The sequence below is a fragment of the Terrapene carolina genome, unplaced genomic scaffold (genome assembly GCF_002925995.2).
Source record: "Terrapene carolina triunguis isolate 2854851 unplaced genomic scaffold, T_m_triunguis-2.0 Scaffold85, whole genome shotgun sequence".
NCBI classification, from domain to species: Eukaryota; Metazoa; Chordata; order Testudines; family Emydidae; genus Terrapene; species Terrapene triunguis.
This window is the reverse complement of record NW_020664436.1, coordinates 42,554,124-42,574,405: the sequence shown is the minus strand read 5'-3', so window position 1 is coordinate 42,574,405 and position 20,282 is coordinate 42,554,124.

Here is a 20,282-nt window from a genome sequence, read left to right as displayed (position 1 = left end):
TCTTTTTACTTTTGTAATTTGAAGGTAGAACAGATGGTGAAAGTTTAGTTATACGTGATGTGTTCATTAAAGTAACCTGGTCTGCTAAAAAATTATTCTGCAAAGCAAGAGACTTTAGTCATTTATGACAAGTGTTTTTTTTCCTCCACTGAAATGAACTGGGAAGAAGTTGAACTTTTGAGTTAGGAGTCCAGTGCATTGCAGCCAAGTTCTTAATTTAGCTTTACATATAGATTATATGAGCTGAGTGTTTAAGTGACTATGATCCAGCACATATAGCCTGATGGAGATGTTGAAAATTTTGATTACTTTTAATTAAATGTCAAACCCTTTCTCTCCTGTGTCCTTATTAGAATCTGAACATGGGTCTCCAGAGATGAAATGCACTAACTAGTTTCACTATTTAACTGCTTAAAATAGTGTCTTACTATAGTAGCTTTACTAGCCTTGTTTGAGGATAAAGATCATAATTATGATGATGCTCTTTCTTGGTACCATTCATTGAGGATATTAATTTAGAAGTAGTGTATCAAATTAGTATCCCTTTCTAGCATGTACTTACCATGGCAAGCCCCATGTGGGATGAAAGTTCGGTGTTTGTATGGCAGCATGGTATACGCAGGTTGCACACTTACTGCATTACTGACCTCACAACAACAGTACATCCCCTCTTGATAATGAGGCTTGATTACTTACTATAACTCCCCTGTAGCTGAGATTACAGTAGTGCCACAAAGGGTATGTCTACACAGCAATTAAATACCCGCAGCTGGCTCAGGCTCCAGGGCTAAAAACTGTTGTGTAGACTTTCAGGCTCTGGGACCGCGCAAAGGGTGAGAATCCCAGAGCCTAGGCTCTGTCCAAGCTGAACATCTACACACCAATTTTTAACCCTGTAGTGTGAGTCTTGAGCGCCTGAGTCAGCTGACCTGGGCCAGCCACAGCTGCCTCTGGTCTTTTATACCAGTGTAGACATACCCAAAGTTACCTACGGCTTCTTCAGAATGCAGCAGGGCTTTATTCACTAGTTTGTGCAAATGCAGTAGTATTACACCAGTTTTGCCAACCTCAAGAATTCTAAAACCACCAATAAGACCCCAAGAAATCATGAAATTGGCTTTAAAATCACAAGATTAAAGTAAGTATATAGAGTTCTGGTTCTTTTTTTCCTTCTGGGTTTTGTTTTCCTTTTAGTTTTTAAATTTTTGGGAGTACTCAGGTCACATTTTCACATTTCTCTTTTCAACCACGAAAAGAAACAGTTTTTTAATTAAAGCTCAGAATCTCACTTAACCCAGGAGCTGATGCTTCAAGAAAAAAACTCCAAATATTTCAAGACTTGTGATAAAATTGCAAGAGTTGGCACTATTGTTAACACACCATGTGTTCTTTACATGGGCCAGCTGTAAAGAGGCAGACACAGTTGGTTTTAAAAACCCTAAATCATTTGATCAATGGCTATAATAAAAAATCTCCTTCTTGAATTTCTCCTCATTGGTATCTAAACACAAAGGTGGGTAGAGATCATTGCTTTATGAACTGCGAGCAGGTTTTGCTCTGGTCGACCCCAGGGAGTGGGAATTGTGCTCCTGACATCTGTCTCAGATTTCTCTTTTCACTTTTTAAAAAACAAAAACGAAACTAGGGATGTTGATTAATCTCACGCGATTAACTAAAAAAAAATTAATTGCAATTAAAAAAATTAATCGCAGTTTTAATCGCACTGTTAAACAATAGAATACCAATTGAAATTTATTAAATATTTTGGATGTTTTTCTACATTTTCATATACTGTATATACTCATTCATAAGCTGAATTTTTTTATTAAAAAAGAGAAGCACCAGAGAAGGGGGTTGGCTTATGAACGGGTATAGAGAGGGAGAGGTGAGACACAGCCCCTCTCCCCAACAGAGGGAGCAAGGAGAGGCAGCACAGCCAGAAGGGAAGAGGCGGGGCCAGAGTGTCTCTGCTTCTGGCCACGCTGCTCTCCCCCCAACCTCCGACACAGCTGCAGCTCCGGGGCTGGCAGGCTGCAGCCGTGCCACTTGGCCCCACCCCCCAGAGCAGGTTGTGGTTGCGCCGCCCGGCCCAGCCCGTTGGAACATATTGTGGACGCGCCGCCCGGTCTGGCCCGCTGGAGCAGGCTGCGGCCGCACTGCCCAGCCTGCCAGAGCAGCTCCAGCCAGGTCAGAAACATCCTCCCCTGGCCCTCCCCAGATAAGGTGGGAAGGGATGGGATGGGGAGAGTGTGTGGGTCCCAGGCTAGGGGTGGAGTCATGTGGGGGGGTGGTCACAGGGGTTACTCCCCTGACTCCCAGCTTCTCCCCCCCCAAAAAAATTTCCCCACCAGTTGCTGTCCTGGCCCGTCAGGGTAAGCAGCTGGCGCACCGGGACACTTTGTTTACTGAGGTTTACCTCCGTGCCTGCGGACGCTGGAGGTAAACAACCATCTCGGCCCACCAGCAGCTTATCCTGATGGCCCGGGAGCCAAAGTTTGCTGACCCCTGAATTATAGGCTCAGCTTATGAATGAGTTATAAAAATTTTCCATTTTTACTTATCCATCTTGGGGGGGTCGGCTTATAAACGAACTGGCTTATGATCGAGTATATACAGTATATTGTATTCTGTGTTGTAATTGAAATCAAAGTGTATGTTGTTTTTGATTACAAATATTTGCACTGTAAAAATGATAAACAAAAGAAATAATATTTTTCAGTTCACCTCATACAAGTACTATAGTGCAATCTCTTTATTGTTCAACTTACAATTGTAGATTTTGTTTTGGTTACATAACTGCTCTCAAAAACAAAACAATGTAAAACTTTAGAGCCTACAAGACTACTCCTTCCTACTTCTCTTTCAGCCAATAGCTAAGACAAACAAGTTTGTTTACATTTACGGAAGATAATGCTGACCACTTCTTATTTACAATGTCTCCAGAAGGTGAGAACAAGAGTTTGCATGGGACTTTTGTAGCTGACATTGCAAGGTATTTACATGCCACATATGCTAAACATTCGTATGCCCCTTCATGCTTCGGCCACCATTCCGAGGACATACTTCCAAGCTGATGACGTTCGTTAAAAAAAAAAAAGTGTTAATTAAATTTGTGACTCAACTGCTTGGGGGAGAATTGTATGTCTCTGGCTCTATTTTACCCTCATTCTGCCATATATTTCATGTTATAGTAGTCTTGGATGATGACCCAGCACATGTTGTTCATTTTAAGAACACTTTCACTACAGATTTGACTAAACGGAAAGAAGGTACCAATGTGAAATTTTTAAAGATAGCTACCGCACTCGACCCAAGGTTTAAGAATCTGAAGTGCCTTCTAAAATCTGAGAGGGACGTGGTGTGGAGCATGCTTTCAGAAATCTCAAAAGAGCAACACTCTGATGTGGAGACTACAGAACCCGAACCACCAAAAAAGAAAATCAACCTTCTGCTGGTGGCATCTGACTCAGATAATGAAAATGAATATACGTCAGTGCACACTGCTTTGGATTGTTATAGAGTAGAACCCATCATCAGCATGGACTCATGTCCTCTGGAATGGTGGTTGAAGCATGAAGGGACATATGAATCTTTAGCGCATCTAGCACGTAAATAACTTGCAGCGCCGGCTACAACAATGCCATGTGAACATCTGTTCTCACTTTCAGGTGACATTGTAAACAAGAAGTGGGCAGCATTATCTCCTGCAAATGTAAACAAACTTGTTTGTCTGAGCAATTGGCTGAACAAGAAGTAGTGACTGAGTAGACATGTAGGCTCTAAAATTTTACATTGTTTCATTTTTGAATGCAGGTGTTTTTTTACATAATTCTGCATTTGTAAGTTCAACTTTCATGATAAAGAGATTACAGTACAGTACTTGTATTAAGTGAATTGAAAAATACTATTTCTTTTGTTTTTTTACAGTGCAAATACTTGTAATCAAAAATAAATATAAAGTGAGCACTGTGCACTTTGTATTTTGTGTTGTAATTGAAATCAATATATTTGAAAATGTAAAAAAAATCCACAAATATTTAAATAAACGGTATTCTATTATTGTTTAACAGTGAGATTAATCACGTGCTTAATCGCGATTAATTTTTTTAATTGCTTGACAGCCCTAAAAAAACCCCCAAAACCCTCAAGCCTTTTTTCTTCATATAAACCCCAAAAAATTGATCACTGTTTTCCTCTGATTAAATCTTTCTCCCTTCATGTATGTAATTCCTTTCAAAATATAATCTTTGAATTATAATATATGAAAATTGGGGAACATTTTAGTTCTTTTTATTGTACTTTTTGTGTGTGTGTTGTGCACAAATTATCCAAGCACTTTAGGGAGGGAGTGCTTTATAAATAGTAATAATTATTATTATATCTATTACAGAACTACTGGAATTAAGACTTCTCAATTATCTCAACTGTAAGGGTACCAGTATTCTCCATACGCATTGTTATTACAGTAATTAACTTGTTTGATGCGGCATCTAGCGCCCTTGGCTTTGCCTTAGGCTGCTGACTGACAGATCAGTTATCATCAGCTGATACTGACCAACTACTGAAGATTTAATGCATTACATTTTAATGTGCTCTCAGTTCAAGGTTTCCCCCCTGAGATTATCAAATACATCAACAGATTAAAAAATGGCCTTCCTATTCAAAATCACTTTGCACTAACTCAAAAATCTCTGACTTTATGTAATTACTTAGTTTGAATAGTATATCTTTTTTTAATTAAATTGACTAGAGGGGGACATAATGTAAATCAGAAAACTAACGAATAACATAGGGGTTTTACATTCTTAGGTCACCAGTGGTGCTATGCCTTGGCAATAGTGGTAATAATGATTAACTTCAATAGCCCTGGTCCCTGCACTCTTTGTTCAACCTAAAACTCCCCATTGACATCAGTGGTTTGAGTGCCAGATCAGGCCAAAAATATGTTTACATAATTTTATAACTTTGTCTTCCACATTTAAAATATGCTCTTCCATATTCTGAAATTAATCTATTTTTTTACTTTTCATTTTAAAATTAATATTGCAATTTTGTAGCTTTCAGGGTATTATTTTTTATGTAAAATAAACAGAATTGTTGACAGTGCAAGTTACTTTCTTACATAAGCAGAAAAAGTGGATGTCACGTATAGAAGATAAGGGGATACAAAAGAGTCAAACAATGTAAATTATGGGTCAAAGGTATTACAACAAATGTTACATCAATGATTTATTTTTAACCAGTTCATCCCACTTGGTCCATCTTTCCTCATACGCTTCAGTTGTTAATCTAATACAGGCAGTAAATCATTCAGTTTCTCTTAATTCTGCTGATGCTTGTCAAACACATTTCTGTACTGGGTATTTGTTTTGAGAACAGTAGTAATAAAATACATTTATTGGTTGAAGTTACAAGGATCTAAATAGGTATGTTTCCGTAACACCATGTAATAGAAAAATTGATGTAAGGGTTATTTCAGGGATATATCCCACAAATTCATAACTTAGATCTGAAATTTTTCATTTTGGAATATTTTTGCAGGAGATACATAGTTAGTTCCCCTTACCACAATGTTCCCTTGCACATATTGCAATGCATTGAGCAATAATATCTAGTCACAATTTTCTACTGGTATTTTCTCCACTAGCTTTTACTGTCCTTTGCATTTGTGTCAGAACTGAAATATGTCTAAAACTTGTAATAATATATTTCTCCTTAAAGACAAACCTCAGGACAGGAGACACTGGATGTGGTTTAAATTTTATTCCTAAATGTCTGGGAGTACTTGGCAGTCAGTGCAGGTAATTCAACAATAATTTACATATACCTGCCAGCAGCCCGCCTGCTGTCCCGATCCTGAATGAGTGGGAACCAGATTCATGTGCAAAGATAAAGTTTCTTGATACCTTAAATGACTGCTTCTTGGAGCAGCTAGTCCTGGAACCCACAAGAGGAGAGGCAATTCTTGATTTAGTCCTAAGTGGAGCAGAGGATCAGGTCGAAGAGATGAATATAGCTGGACTGCTTGGTAATAGTGACCATAATATAATTAAATTTAACAATCCTGTGGTGGGGAAAACACCACAGCAGCCCAATATCGTAGCATTTAATTTCAGAAAGGGAGACTACACAAAAATGAGGAGGTTAGTTAAACAGAAATTAAAAGATACAGCACCAAAAGTAAAATCCTTGCAAGCTGCATTGAAACTTTTTAAAGACACCATAATAGAGGCTCAACTTAAATGTGTACCCCAAATTAAAAAACATAGTAAGAGGACCAAAAAAGAGCCACCATGGTTAAACAACAAAGTAAAAGAAGCAGCAAAAGGCAAAAAAGGCATCCTTTAAAAAGTGGAAGTTAAATCCTAGTGAGGAAAATAGAAAGGAGCATAAACTCCGGCAAATGAAGTGTAAAAATATAATTGGGAAGGCCAAAAAAGAATTTGAAGAACAGCTAGCCAAAAAGTAATAGCAACATTTTTTTTAAATATATCAGAAGCAGGAAGTCTGCTAAACAGCCAGTGGGGCCACTGGACAATCAAGATGCTGAAGGAGCACTCAAGGACAATAAGGCCATTGCTGAGAAACTAAATAAATTCTTTGCATCAGTCTTCACGGTTGATGATGTGAGGGAGATTCCCAAACCTGAGCCATTCTTTTTAGGTGACAAATCTGAGGAACTGTCACAGATTGAGGTGTCACTAGAGGAAGGTTTCGGAACAAATTGATAAACTAAACAGTAATAAGTCACCAGGACCAGATGGTATTCACTCAAGAATTCTGAAGGAACTCAAATGTGAAATTGCAGAACTACTAACTGTAGTCTGTAACCTGTCATTTAAATCAGCTTCTGTACCAAATGACTGGAGGATAGCTAATGTGACGCCAATTTTTAAAAAAGGCTCCAGAGGTGATCCCGGCAATTACAGGCCAGTAACCTTGACTTCAGTACCAGGCAAACTGGTTGAAACTATAGTAAAGAACAAAATTGTCAGACACATAGATGAACATAACTTGTTGGGGAAGAGTCAACATGGTTTTTGTAATGGGAAATCATGCCTCATCAGTCTACTAGAATTCTTTGAGGGGGTCAACAAGCATGTGGACCAAGGGGATCCAGTGGATATTGCGTACTTAGATTTTCAGAAAGCCTTTGACAGGGTCCCTCACCAAAGGCTCTTAAGCAAAGTAAGCTGTCATGGGATAAGAGGGAAGGTCCTTTCAAGGATTGGTAACTGGTTAAAAGATGGGAAACAAAGGGTAGGAATAAAGGGGCAGTTTTCAGAATGGAGAGAGGTAAATAGTAGTGTCCCCCAGGGGTCTGAACTGAGACCAGTCCTATTCGACATATTTATAAATGATCTGGAAAAAGAGGTAAACAGTGAGGTCACAAAATTTGCAGGCGATACAAAACTACCCAAGATATTTAAGTCCCAAGCAGACTGCGAAGAGCTACAAAAGGATCTCTCAAAACTGGGTGACTGGGCAACAAAATGGCAGATGAAATTCTATGTTGATAAAACCAATTCTGTGGAAAAAATGGTATGTGATTATGTAATTCAAAAGGATGTATCATAATGCATCTATACAAGGGGGCAGAATTAAAATTGCACAGGCAACCTTCATTCTGGAATTTCCTAGATTGTGAGTGCTTGTCTTTGCTTCCTTAATACTCCTTTAATGCAGTTTGTATGTGTAATTTCCATCATGTAGCATCATATTGACAGCCACAGGGTTCATCAACAGGGTTGAAACCTTTAGGTCTATCTCACCGACCCCTGCCACTTGAGTTAACGGATTGCAGTAGTAGGTTGTCATCCTCTATGTGGACTAGTGCTAGAGGGGGATGAGACATGTTGCCAGTGAATTTCACAGCTATTTGCTGACAGCAAACAAATGTTGAGACTCAGAACTCTTGGGTTCCATTCCAGGTTCTGGAGGGGGGTGTTTGTGAGTGATCATGGACCCTTTTGCCCCTCCCCCCATGCCTGACCCCTCTCAAGTCTGTTCCTATCCCAGTCCTATCTCTCTCTCATCACAACTCCTTATCTAGCCAGTTCCCGACATCTCTCCCCAGGCTTCTCATCCCAGTCTCTTTGCCCAGCCATTCTCAGTCTCCCTTCTTTGGACTCCCAGCCTTTCTCCCCATCCCAGCTCGGTTCCAGTCTCTGCTTCTGGGCTTCTCATCCCATTTCCCCACATAGGCTCCTTGCCCCAGTCTTCTTGCCCAGTGTTTCCCTCTGCCTCCCTGGCTTATGATCCAATCTCTGTCTCCCTACCCTTGGACTCCTTGGCCCTGCATACTCCCTTGGCCCTGCCTTGGTGCAGTTCTTGTTTCTTCTGCATGTCAGTGTGATGACTCTTTCACACTGTCTGGGATCTAGAAGTGGGAGCATTGAAAGCACAGGAGAGAGACTCTCCCTGCTGTTCCGATGCTGGGCACCACAACAGCTCAAAATAGCAATTGCAGAGATAGTCTTGCTCAGCACATTCAGCCCTGGGACAGAGCATGGTCAGTGTAGACAGAATTTTCAGATCATTTAGTTACCAAACTCTGTCTCAACTGCACATGTGGGAGGTGTGACCACATTTAGGCAGTTGACCACTTGACCACATTTACGCAGTTTTTCATGGGATTAGTAAAAGGTACATTCGTGACACCAAACAACCCCTGTGACAAATTTTAAGTCCTTGCTCCAAATCATGGAAGGACTAGAGCTTCTCAACTATAAGGTTGTAAGAATCTTTTTAACATGGGCAAAACAACATGTTTTTTACTAGCTCTTCTTCTCAAAAATGGCTGAACCATTTTTGCTGAAACTTTCCAGAAAAAAGAAGCCTGGAGCAGACATCCAGTATGGAAAATTTCAGCCTTCACATTTAAAGGTATACGCAACTGAAAAAAGGGTATTCTAATGGTCAGTGCTGGCAACTTTAACTGCAAGTATTGCTAACAACTCCACCTATAAGAGTAGGAAAGTCCCATAATGGGGTTTTGGACTTGCTATTGAACAGCAGGGACACCCCACCCAAGAGTTGGCTGCCCTTCTGATGACCTTCAATCATTTGTCACTTCAGTGGTAGGTGAAGAGATTCTTGAATTTATATAGTTTGTATGAAAGCCTCTATATAATTAAAAAAATATTATTTTCTGCAAAATGGAAGCAGGCTACATTCTTGATCAGACAAGGCTATTAAATAAGGTTATATATGAATATTTTGGCCCAAATCTAAACATACTCATAGAAGATAGGCAAAAAACACACGTGCAAAAAAGAAACTATCTTGGTGATTTTAACTTAAGAAATGGTTTGTCACATGATTGTATATTTCCACAGATGTTTGTTGTCTACCATTGTTATTCTCAGATCCCCTCATGAATGCCATAGCAGAAAATCAAGAAATACCTGGATAATTGTGATATCGCACAGTTTGTGTATGTGTAGAAGAGACTTGAGACATGACTCATTTTAGAATTGTTCTGTAACAATAAAGTACATCCTCGTTAAAATACCTTTCATAATAACGAACCTTTGGCTATAATGAACCTGGTTCCTGGATCCCACCTTGAGCCCTGCCGCAGTGACATGGCTGGGGGAGTTGTCAGCTGCCCCCACCCCTATGGCGAGGCTCTTTCGCTATAACAAACCCCTGCCTATAACGAACAAATGGCTTGGATCCCAACGGGTTTGTTATAACGAGGGTGTACTGTCTTCCCACGGCACATATGGTACTGTAAGTCAGTCTATAGTTACCTACCATATTTTAGAATGGTGATGTTAATCACACAGCTGGACATTTAGGAAGTCAGCTTTTTCTCAACTATAAGGTTGATAATTTTCTTTAGGATTAATTAGTAGGGTTATTAATCCAAACAATTAAATTATCTTCTAACAGTACAGCTGTCTAATTAATGAATCTATTAATTAATCAGTACATTCTCCAGATGTCTATTGAGATACTATCCCCTGAGTAGCAATATTAGTTGTTGGGTGTTTTAACCATGACTTACTCTTCCATTTATTTAACTGTACAGTAGAAAGGGGTTAGAGTTATTAAAGAGGTAGAGCTGTAGCTTTCCTGTGAGTAAAAATCTATTTTTAATTATTCTCTGTTACCTTTCCCATTCAAGCACCTGACATGCTTTCTAATGGATAATGCATGATAAAATCTAAGGAGTTGTTACTCAAATGTGCTCCTTTTCCCTTATCCTAGAAAAAGCTCTTGCACAAATGAATGTTAACATATAAAAACATAATCGCTTAATTATTTTCAGTTTCTAAAAACTACTTAACTGATACCTGTAAATTGTGATTTTACCAGAATATTGCTACTACCAGACTATTTTTACCTACTTGCATTTGTTTAGTATTTTTCCCACTCATGTCTTTGATGCTTTGCCAAAGGCCACTCTCTTGTATAAAAGCACATTTCGTCAATAAACCATGATCCAGGGAGCAGCTGGATCAAGCCACCTGCCCTCTCTATTTGAATATGTGTGAGCATGGGGAGGGCAACAGGGTGTTGGGCTGTAAATCTGTCCTCATCCACAGATTAAAGCCTTGCCCTTTGCAATTGTTAGGAGAGGACAGCACACCTGCGTGACAGCAGAATGAACTGTACCATGCTGAGAAAATGTCAGGTAATGGTAATTACTCTCAAGGTGTGTCCAAATTTGTGTGCTTCCTGCAGAGGTGTGGGTTATAAGCATGCTGGATCTTGGTAAAGTCTGGCAAAGACTTCCTGTCTGGTGTAGGTTTGATTAATATTGTTTATTTAATAACAGTGGCTGGTATTTTGGCCATTCACTGTCTCTTTATTGCATTTGCAAAGCATTTTTTGTGATTTGGTTTGACAAAAAGAGTTTATTTATGCAGCCTAAAGTGCAGGTTGGAGAAGTGATGAGTGTCTGAAGTAAGGTGACCAGATAGCAAGTATGAAAAATCGGGGCACTTTCTGTTTTGGGTGGGAGTGTTATAATTGCCTATGTAAGACAAAACCTCTAATAGCGGGATAATATTGAGATGTCTGGTCACCCTAGTCTGAAGTGCCAGCCTGTATCTCTTGCAATTTCTTTTAAAAGGTGAGAGTTCTCAGAATTAAATAGTACACACATGCGTTTTAGAATAGTATGTTCACTTACTAAAATAGTTCAGTTTATTTAGTAATGAAGACTTAGTTGTCTAAAAGTAATGAAATTACTTTTGATCATTTTCCCTCTCTCCTGTGAGAGCTGAAAGGTGGTTCTCTTACTCAGTTCTAATTGCTCTACAGGATCAAATGTAAATTCTAATGCAATGTAGTTAAATTTTTTGTTAGTGCTTTGATGCTTGCTCCTTCACCTCTTTCCACCCCCCATCTCTTCCTCCAAAAACTCCCTCCTAATTTAACAAGTAAGAACCTTGAGAAATTTAAATTAAATTGTTGTTAATCTTATTTTAAATTCTAGAATTCAGTCTAAAGCAGTTGTTGTTTCTAAGCTGCTAATGTACAGTAAGTGAAAATGGCTTTACTCAAGGTACATTTCATCAAGGTTCCATACACTTCTGCTCACCTAAATTATTGCAGAAAGTTTCAGGATTACTTTGACCAGCAGGTTTGGTTTCTGGGAATGAACACAGGGAGGAAAGGGTTGTGTGATATCTCTGTACTATGCTATAGGCTCTGCCATAAACGATTGCTATGTACATCCTATTGGCAGGTCTCTATTATGCAGCAACCTGCATTTACATTACAGCTGCTATCAATAGTTGTGTCACTGTGAATACCAGAGCAAAGAGACTTAACTGGAGTAGGAGAAAGGTTTCTGAGCAACTGGAGGGTGGAGGGGAGAGAGGAATATATCTGAAATCTATTAAAGGAAGAAAATAGAAATCACAACACTATACAACTCCTTTGAATAGGCAAGAAGTGTTATCCATGTTGGGGCAGAAGCTTGATTACTTTTTTTATCATCTTTAAAAACCATAATTCTTTTATTATTATTTAGAAAAACAAAATCTGACCAGTCCATTTAGTGAAACATTTGAACCATTTTTTTCTGCAATCCCATACTTAAACCACATTCTGATTTTTCCTAGTATGTTTAGCATCCTGTCTTTTGTGTAACCTGTTGCTACTTTTAGACTTTGAAAGTCATACCCTAATTTTTTTTATAAAAATCAGATTTATTTGCATACTCAAAAAAACTAAAGGATTGCATACTACTCACTGGAAAACATTAATTTTCCCAAATGCAAATTGAAATGCTGCTAGAGAACTCCTTAGCTTGCTCCCTCTCTCTCTTATATGGGGGAGTATTTTCTTAGTTAATCAGCTCATAGCAGGGGAAAACAATTTGTCTCATACTATTTGTTTACTTATCCTGACTAACTTCATCTCAGTAAGTAGTTTTAGCAGTCTGCACAGTTGCCTGTTGTGTTAACTCCATATGTTCTGTGGTTTTAGGAATATATTGCTAAATAACACTTCAGTAATTAAGTGACCTATGAAATAAGCAAACCTGGTAAATGATAGGAAAACTCATTTCTGTGCCTTGACTAATTCTATCTCAACTACATATTGTATTGCAGAAGTTCTCAAGCTGTGGTCTCGTGACCATTGGTCTAGTAAATATTTGCTGATGGTCCTTAGAGAGAGGGCTAATCACATGGTTCTGGCTCTTCTTGTTTCCAGCTGCTATATTGTATTACAAGACTGCTAAAGCCACATTGCCAGCATTACTCTTCCATGTAAGCATTTGCTGTAGTTGCCAAAGGGATGCTATATAATTGTGACTGAAGAGGGAAGGGTAGGCTATGTGATTATGAATGGAAGGAAATTGGCCCAGGAGACAGTCCCCCTATTAAGATCTGGTCAATGATAAGAAAAAGTTTGAGATGTGCTCATATCAGATCAGACCTCAGTATTACATTTTCTCAAAATCTAGGGATACAGTATTACACGAAATCTATGATGCCAAAAAGAGATTTTCAAACACGCAAGGTCCATTGACTTCCTGTGAGGGGTTGGGCATTTCACTGCCCTTTGACTTTGAAAATCACCCCCAGTCTTGGAGTTCCAGCTCTGGCTCTGCCATTGACTTGCTTTGTGACCTTGACTTGACCTCATTGTGCCCCTGCTGTATTTGTATGTGTAAAATGAGACTATTTCCCCCCAACCTTTGTAAAGTACTTTGTTGTCAATGTTTTCATTGTTGTTTTATTATTACTCTCCTTACTATAGTTATTATTAGGAAAGGTGTGTTTTCTATTTCCTATTGTATAATGGAGAACATGTTCTCCAGAATTTTGGTGATAACCAGGCTCTTCTATAGCTTTCATGAAATCTACCGAAGACCTGTGTTGTTTTTTTTGTCTTCCTAGCTAATAAAGAATACATTAATATATCTGCCTCATACAGTACACAAAAACCAGGCAATTTGTTGTGATTTCTTTTAGCACCTGTTGTGGGCTAAGTTTTATAAACAGCTGAGAGCATAGATTGAAATATATCTGAAAGGGAAAATTGTTTCAAGACATGACAGTCTTTACGCTCCCTTCTAATCTCTTTCAAGCAGTTGAGTTTCCTACCACTCAGTTGGCTTCAGAAAAAATAAGTTAAAGCAATTGGTGGTTGCAAGTAAAACTCTTATCTTATTTCAGCAGCAAAGAGGAAGAATGATACCAGTTATGAAAGTGGCTGGAAGAATGTGTTCTTGATGCCTGAATAGGAAGATCCCTTTGAAAACAGAGACACTGTGATATGCTAGCAAACTGTCTGGATAGGTATGAGTAAGTTCAGAGCTAGGTCTCACTGAAATGAAGTCATACAAACAACGCCTTTGTTTGCTGCGTTTCACAGAAGGATGTTGTGAAAGTTCCTATAACACCTGACGAATGACACGTAGAGGTTAGATAATTTGAACTATATGGCTTTTGCCATGCACACTGATAGTCCTTTTAATTTGAGCTGATTTTTCCTCCTTGAAGCCTAACTAGTTGTATTTATGTAAAGTATTCATAGATTATCATATTAACTTTGAGCTAAGGGTGAAAAGGCCCCTTAGCTAAAAGATATAAAACTGATTCAGACATACTGCTTCAGAATTAGATGTATACACTTCAGCTTTGAGAATGGGCATGCTTTGTCAGGCAGACTCAGGCAAAGAAAGCATCACACTTCTATCAACAATTCTGACTGGGGTGGGGGTGGCAGGCTTATGGCCTGATTTCTCAGAGGAGCTAAGCACCCACAAAACTCATTTAAGTCATTGGGAGCTGTAGGTGCTCATTATCTTTCAAAATAGGGCCACTAGTGACTATTAAAGTCAGGCACACAGTTACATGGTCAGATGAACTGAAAATACTGGTGTAATTTCATACTAGGCACTTAGGGCCAGATTTTTAAGGTATGTAGGTGCCTAAGGATGCAGATATGTACCTAGTGGGATATTCAGAAGTGCCTAGGCCCCTAACTTCCATTGTTTTCCATGGGACTCAGGACCCTGGGTATTTAGTGGGATTTTCAAAAGCACCTAGGGGTCTGAGTCCCAAGGAAATCAAGGGAAATTAGGTGCCTAGGTACGTCTGAATATCCCACTAGGCACATATCTACATCCTTTGGCACCTAAATACTTTAAAAATCTGGTCCTTAGTAAAAAAATAACTTTTTCTTTTATGTGCATAGCATCCATTATGTTTTGGGAACGTTATCGGCATGTAAGAAGGCTGAGTTTTTGCTGGACCTAGGGAACTTAGATGCACAACTCCCATTGAAAGTCAACGGGAAGATCTATAGCTAACTCTTCTAGGCCCCTTTGAAAATCACAGCCTATATTCTTCACTCTGAAAAACTTAGAATCTGAAGGTAGCAAAGAACAACCTAGCACATGGCTCTAATAACAGCAGTTTTTCATGTCCAGCATACCATCTCTGTATACTGATCTATTAACATACTTCTCCAATCATTCTGAGCCAAATTCTGCCTGCATGTGTATGCACCTCTCACAAATGTAAATGGATGTGCTAGGTAAACATCTGAAAGCAAACTGTTTGGAAAAGTTTAATGAAGTGTTGTTGTAGCTGTGTCGGTCCCAAGATGCTAGAGAGATAAGATGGGTGAGGGTAATATCTTTTTTACTGGATCAACTTCTGTTGCTGAGAGGGACAGGCTTTCTCTGCACAGATTGCCAGTGATGATGATGATGAGCATTTTAATACTGACACAGGGCCGCCCAGAGGATTCAAGGGGCCTGGGGTCTTCGGCGGCGGGGGTGCCCGTCGCCGAATTGCCGCCGAAGACCCGGCACTTCAGCGGCGGGTCCCAGGACGGAAGGACCCCCCGCCGCGGGTCTTCGGGGCACTTTGGCGGTGGGTCCCGGAGCGGAAGGACCCCCGCCGCTGAATTGCCGCCGAAGACCCGGAGCGGAAGAAGCTCCGGGGGCCCGGGCCCCGCGAGAGTTTCCCGGGGCCCCCGGAGCAAGTGAAGGACCCCGCTCCAGGGGGCCCGAAAAACTCTCGTGGGAGCCCCTGCGGGGCCTGGGGCAAATTGCCCCACTTGCCCGCCCTCTGGGCAGCCCTGTACTGACATGTTTCAATAGTTTTATATTTTTTCTTTATGCTTCAACCCATCTTGCATTATCTTTGTGGAATAAGTAGTTGTCCTTCAAGGCAAAGATTTATAGCTCCAATTTGAAAGGACTCATAATCTCTCTTTATCCTGAAGAAGATTTTATCAGCAGGTAACTACCTTGCTCATGTGTCAGTCATCTATTTCATTTTTTTGTTGAGACGATAGAGAAAGAAGGAAGACATGTTAAGGTGCAGGTTATACTTAATCTTAAAGCTTGAGTGGTAACAGTTCTGATTTATAGCATTAGTGAGAAGATGAGTACTGTATGTAGTATATGTATAGACAAGAGGGAGAGAAGCTCACCAATTTACAAAAACGTTATCAGAGGATTTTCTATACCTTGTGTCCTTGCATGAGTACAGCTGTGTTAACAAGTTTCCTTTTTTTTTTTTTTTTTTTTTTTTTTTTCAGGAAATCAGTGCACTGAAACTAGCCTTTGACCATCAGTTCCCTGGTGATCTTTTTCAAATGCCATCAGCTGTGAGTGTCCAGACAGTTTGTTCCTTACGATGTTAGCAGAACAGTCAAATTATGCTGGAGTGTACTTGTAGCATTTCAAGTCCAATGACATTTGAGAGCTGCTGTCATTGTGGAGGGAGATCAGTGGATGTCACTTTTTGTTTTGTTAGGAAGCCAAATAATTACATTCTTGAATTAAAGCAAAAGTGAGATTTCAGCTGTTATTAGTAGAGTCTCAATTTCTGTACATGAAGCAGAGGCTAGCATGATGTGAAAAGCAGTGACAATTGTATTGGTTTCCTTTAATTTTTTTATACTGTCTTGCCTCACTCTGAATGTTTTTATTCTATTTTAACTTTTATTTAAAAAAATAATAGTAAAAGAGGATTTTAAAATGTTAAGGTACAGATAAATGTTGTAGCTTTGTGGTGAAGTCAATCAAGTCTATGTATACATAAATGAAAAATAATTTGCTCGGTAAAAATAAAATGAGGAAATGCAAAAGTTAAAATTCTAGCAACAATTTTGTATTTTCTATATTATATTTGTAGTCTCAAAGTGTCATGAACTGTAATCAGAGCTACAAATTTAACCTGTACAGTACAGATCTGTTTACGCACGGATGTCGGGAGTCAAGCCGTCACGACCGCGTGTTAACGGACCATGGGTTAAGAGGGCCATGCTGAAATACCATAAGATATCTATATATATATGTATAATTATCTAGGATTACATACGTATTCACAGCGTCCCAAATACTGCAGGCCTATCTGTTAATGGCGCTTTGCAAGAATATAAATTCAAATGTGTAATCTAATAAAAAGATTATTACTACTACACAGGGGTGAAAGTAACTCAGGGTGGTATGGGGTGGGGGCAGCTCTGGCCCCCGGAAGGGGCAGGGCCTAGAGTGGAAGGGTCAGGGCTAGGGGTCAGTATCCCCTAGCCAGCCCTTCCAGGCCACCTGGTCCGTGCCACCCGGGATTCCCGTGGCGATTTAAAGGGCCCGAGGCTCCGGACGCCGCTGCTGCGGTAGAGGCGTCTGGAGCTCCGGGCCCTTTTAAATAGCCGGCCCCGGGGCAGCTTCTCCCTTTGCCCACCTCCCATCCCCCTCCGTCAGCGGCCGAGGGGGGGGGGGGCGGGGAAAGGGGCAGGGACCTTAAAGCGCTGCAGGGTCCTTTGCCGCGGCAGCGCTTTAACATTGCTGCGCCCCCGCCCCCGTCGGTGGCCCAGAGCAGCCGCTTTAAGGACAGTCCTTTGCCACGGCAGCACTTTGAGGATCCTTAAAGTGCTGCCGCAGCTAAGGACCGTCCTTAAAGCCCTGCCATGGCAGTGCTTTAACGTTGCTGCCCCTTCCCTCTTCCCCCCCCCCCCCCCCCCCCCCCCCCCCGCCGCCGCTCCAGACCTACACCACATTTCCGCTCCGTACTTCCTGTCGATTTCTGTCAATGAGTTAGTGAGCAAATCTGTAGCGCTACATTGCAAGTTCCTGTACCGCGTGTTAACGAGTCTTGTGTATTAAATAGATAGCACTGGGAGGCATGGCGCTACCGCGCGTTAAGCGGATTCGTACGTAAACGGGTCTGTACTGTAATGCCAATTACAGAATTGTATTATTTATTATTATTATAGATGTAGTATATATATGGAATGAGACTGTTAATATTGCTTTTGGAACTTTTAACGTTTCTATATTCTGGCTTTTTGGCATGGTAACACAACAGAGGATTGTATTATTAACATAAGCTTTTGCAATTAGTGTCCTTGCTTTTTTGTTGTTGTCTTTAATAAAAGTTGCTGGGGTCAAAAATATTACCAGTGCTTAATAATGTTTACACTTAGGTCCTGATCCCACAAGCTGATCTGCATAGATGAACAGATGCATGGAGTCCTATTAACTTCAAAGGAACTACACACAGGTGTAAGTAAGGGCCTTCCCATGTGGATCTGCTTATAGAGACTTAAGAATTTTCATCTTTTATGGTGAATGGGGAGGAGGGTCAAGTTCTGATTGTCTGGCTTGAGATGTTTTCTATTGGTTTTCATTGTGATGGCTTCCCCTAAAGGAATGGAGGAGAGATATTATAGGTGGGGCTGGTAGCACAGCCAGTTATTAATTATTGTTGCCCAACATTTCCCATTATAAGATTCTGTTTTCATTTGCTTAAACTTTGCCAAACTTAAAGCCCTTGGGCTGAAACTTTCCATAGTGGGTGTCTGCCTCAGGCTGAAGATTTTTGGAAAGTTTGAGACAAAACTGTTCTGCCATTTCTTAGACCAAGGCTAGGGAAAAATACATAGTTCTGCTAATTAAAACAAATTCTGGAAACTATTCCATGGTTTGGGTCTTGAAATTTAGCAGGGAACATAGTGGTCTATGTGATAGGTATGTGTCTTTTGCTGTTCCTGTGAAAATCTGCACAAATTTGGCCAAATTATAAGCTTTTATAAATCTCAGTTCTTACATGCTAGTAGAGACAACTTAGAGGTTAGCAGCTAAAATATCTGAACATTCCATCCTCATTGAGTGTGACTGGGCTTCTCACAGCTCCTGGTGGTAACCAGACTGGGCATGTGCCATCCACAAAGGGTGACTGAGCATGCTTCAGGTGACAGAGGTGAAGGTGGACTTTCCCTGTAATTGCTGCTCTTGGGCCAGGATGTGATCAGGCACCAAAATTGAAAGCAGAGAGCCTGTCTCTCCTATGCCCTCAGTGACTCCCCAGCTGGTGCCCCGGCAGCATTGAGGGGGAAGCCCCCTGACATGAATGCAGAGGGAACAAGAGCTGGGCTGGGGGAGATGAAAGGAGTATATTTGCACAAGAAGCCTGGTGAGACTGGAATTTGGGGCAGCGGGGATGAGGGGGAAGACCTTGCTTGTGAGTTTAGGAGGAATGGGACTGGAAGCTGGGTGTGAAGGAGATTGGGACTGGCTGGGCAGTGAGATTGGGAGCTGGGGGGTGCTGGGGTTGAAAATGGAACCCATTGAAATTGCGCCAACTTTACACCATTACAAATGATAGCAAAAGTAACCCACTGCCTCTTCAGCATTCCCACAGTCCCTGTCAGCATGAGAAGCAGGCGAGAACCAGGGTTGAAAAAAGAATGTGGCTTTCCCCCCTGGCAATGTAAAACACTTCTTTTGTATCTTTTCTTTTTTTCCTTTTCTCTCTTAGTTGCTTTTTTAAAATTTCAGCTTTCCATAAATGAACCCATTTGTACTCAAATGTGCTGTATTAGAATGCTACTTTTGCGTGTTGAATGATATGTGCTTTGACATAATATATCAAGAGCTTGACAGGCATGTCATCCTTGATGATTAAAAAAGCATCAATGAGGTGGGTACTTGTCATGATTGGATCGCAGCAGACTCCATCTTTAGTCAAATGGTAATGGAATGGCTTCAAGAGAAATGCATGAAGCACAATGTGTTGGAACAAATTACTGATCCTTGCTGACGGAGAAAATAAAAAATCAAAATCTCGTTGGGTAATAAAATACAAATATGATAGCACTCCTTGATATTTTTTTAATCCAGGACATTAGCAAGTAATCAATGTGAAATGAAAAGCTACATATGGCACAGAGTGGTTGTTTCTTTTTAAGTGAGGATTACCCAGTGGAGTTGTGACTGAGACAGAAAAAGGAATATAGAGTGAAGTGTTTATTTTGTATTTATGCAGTAATGTGACAGGAATAAGCTAGCCAGATTTCCTCCTGCATTGTCAGGGTATCACCTCAGTATCAAAGTTATTGACCTGATAGTATTAAAGCCCCCAATTCAGCAATGTATCTAAGCACACGCTCAACTGTAAGCACATGATTAATCCCATTGAAGCCAGTGGAACTACCCATGTACTTAAAATCAGGAATGTGCATCCTAAATATTAGGTTTCAGAGTAGCAGCCGTGTTAGTCTGTATCCGCAAAAAGAACAGGAGTACTTGTGGCACTTAGAGACTAACAAATTTATTAGAGCATAAGCTGCCAGAAAGGAAGGGCTGTGTTTGTTCGAAGAAGTGGGTTGTAGCCCACGAAAGCTTATGCTCTAATAAATTTGTTAGTCTCTAAGGTGCCACAAGTACTCCTGTTCTTTTTCCTAAATATTAGGTATTTAGAAATTTGGTCACCCTTTTTAGCGTACTCAGAGGAGGAGGGCTCCCCACTCAGACAACCGGAATCTTTAGCCAGGGGCTCTGAATATTAACATGA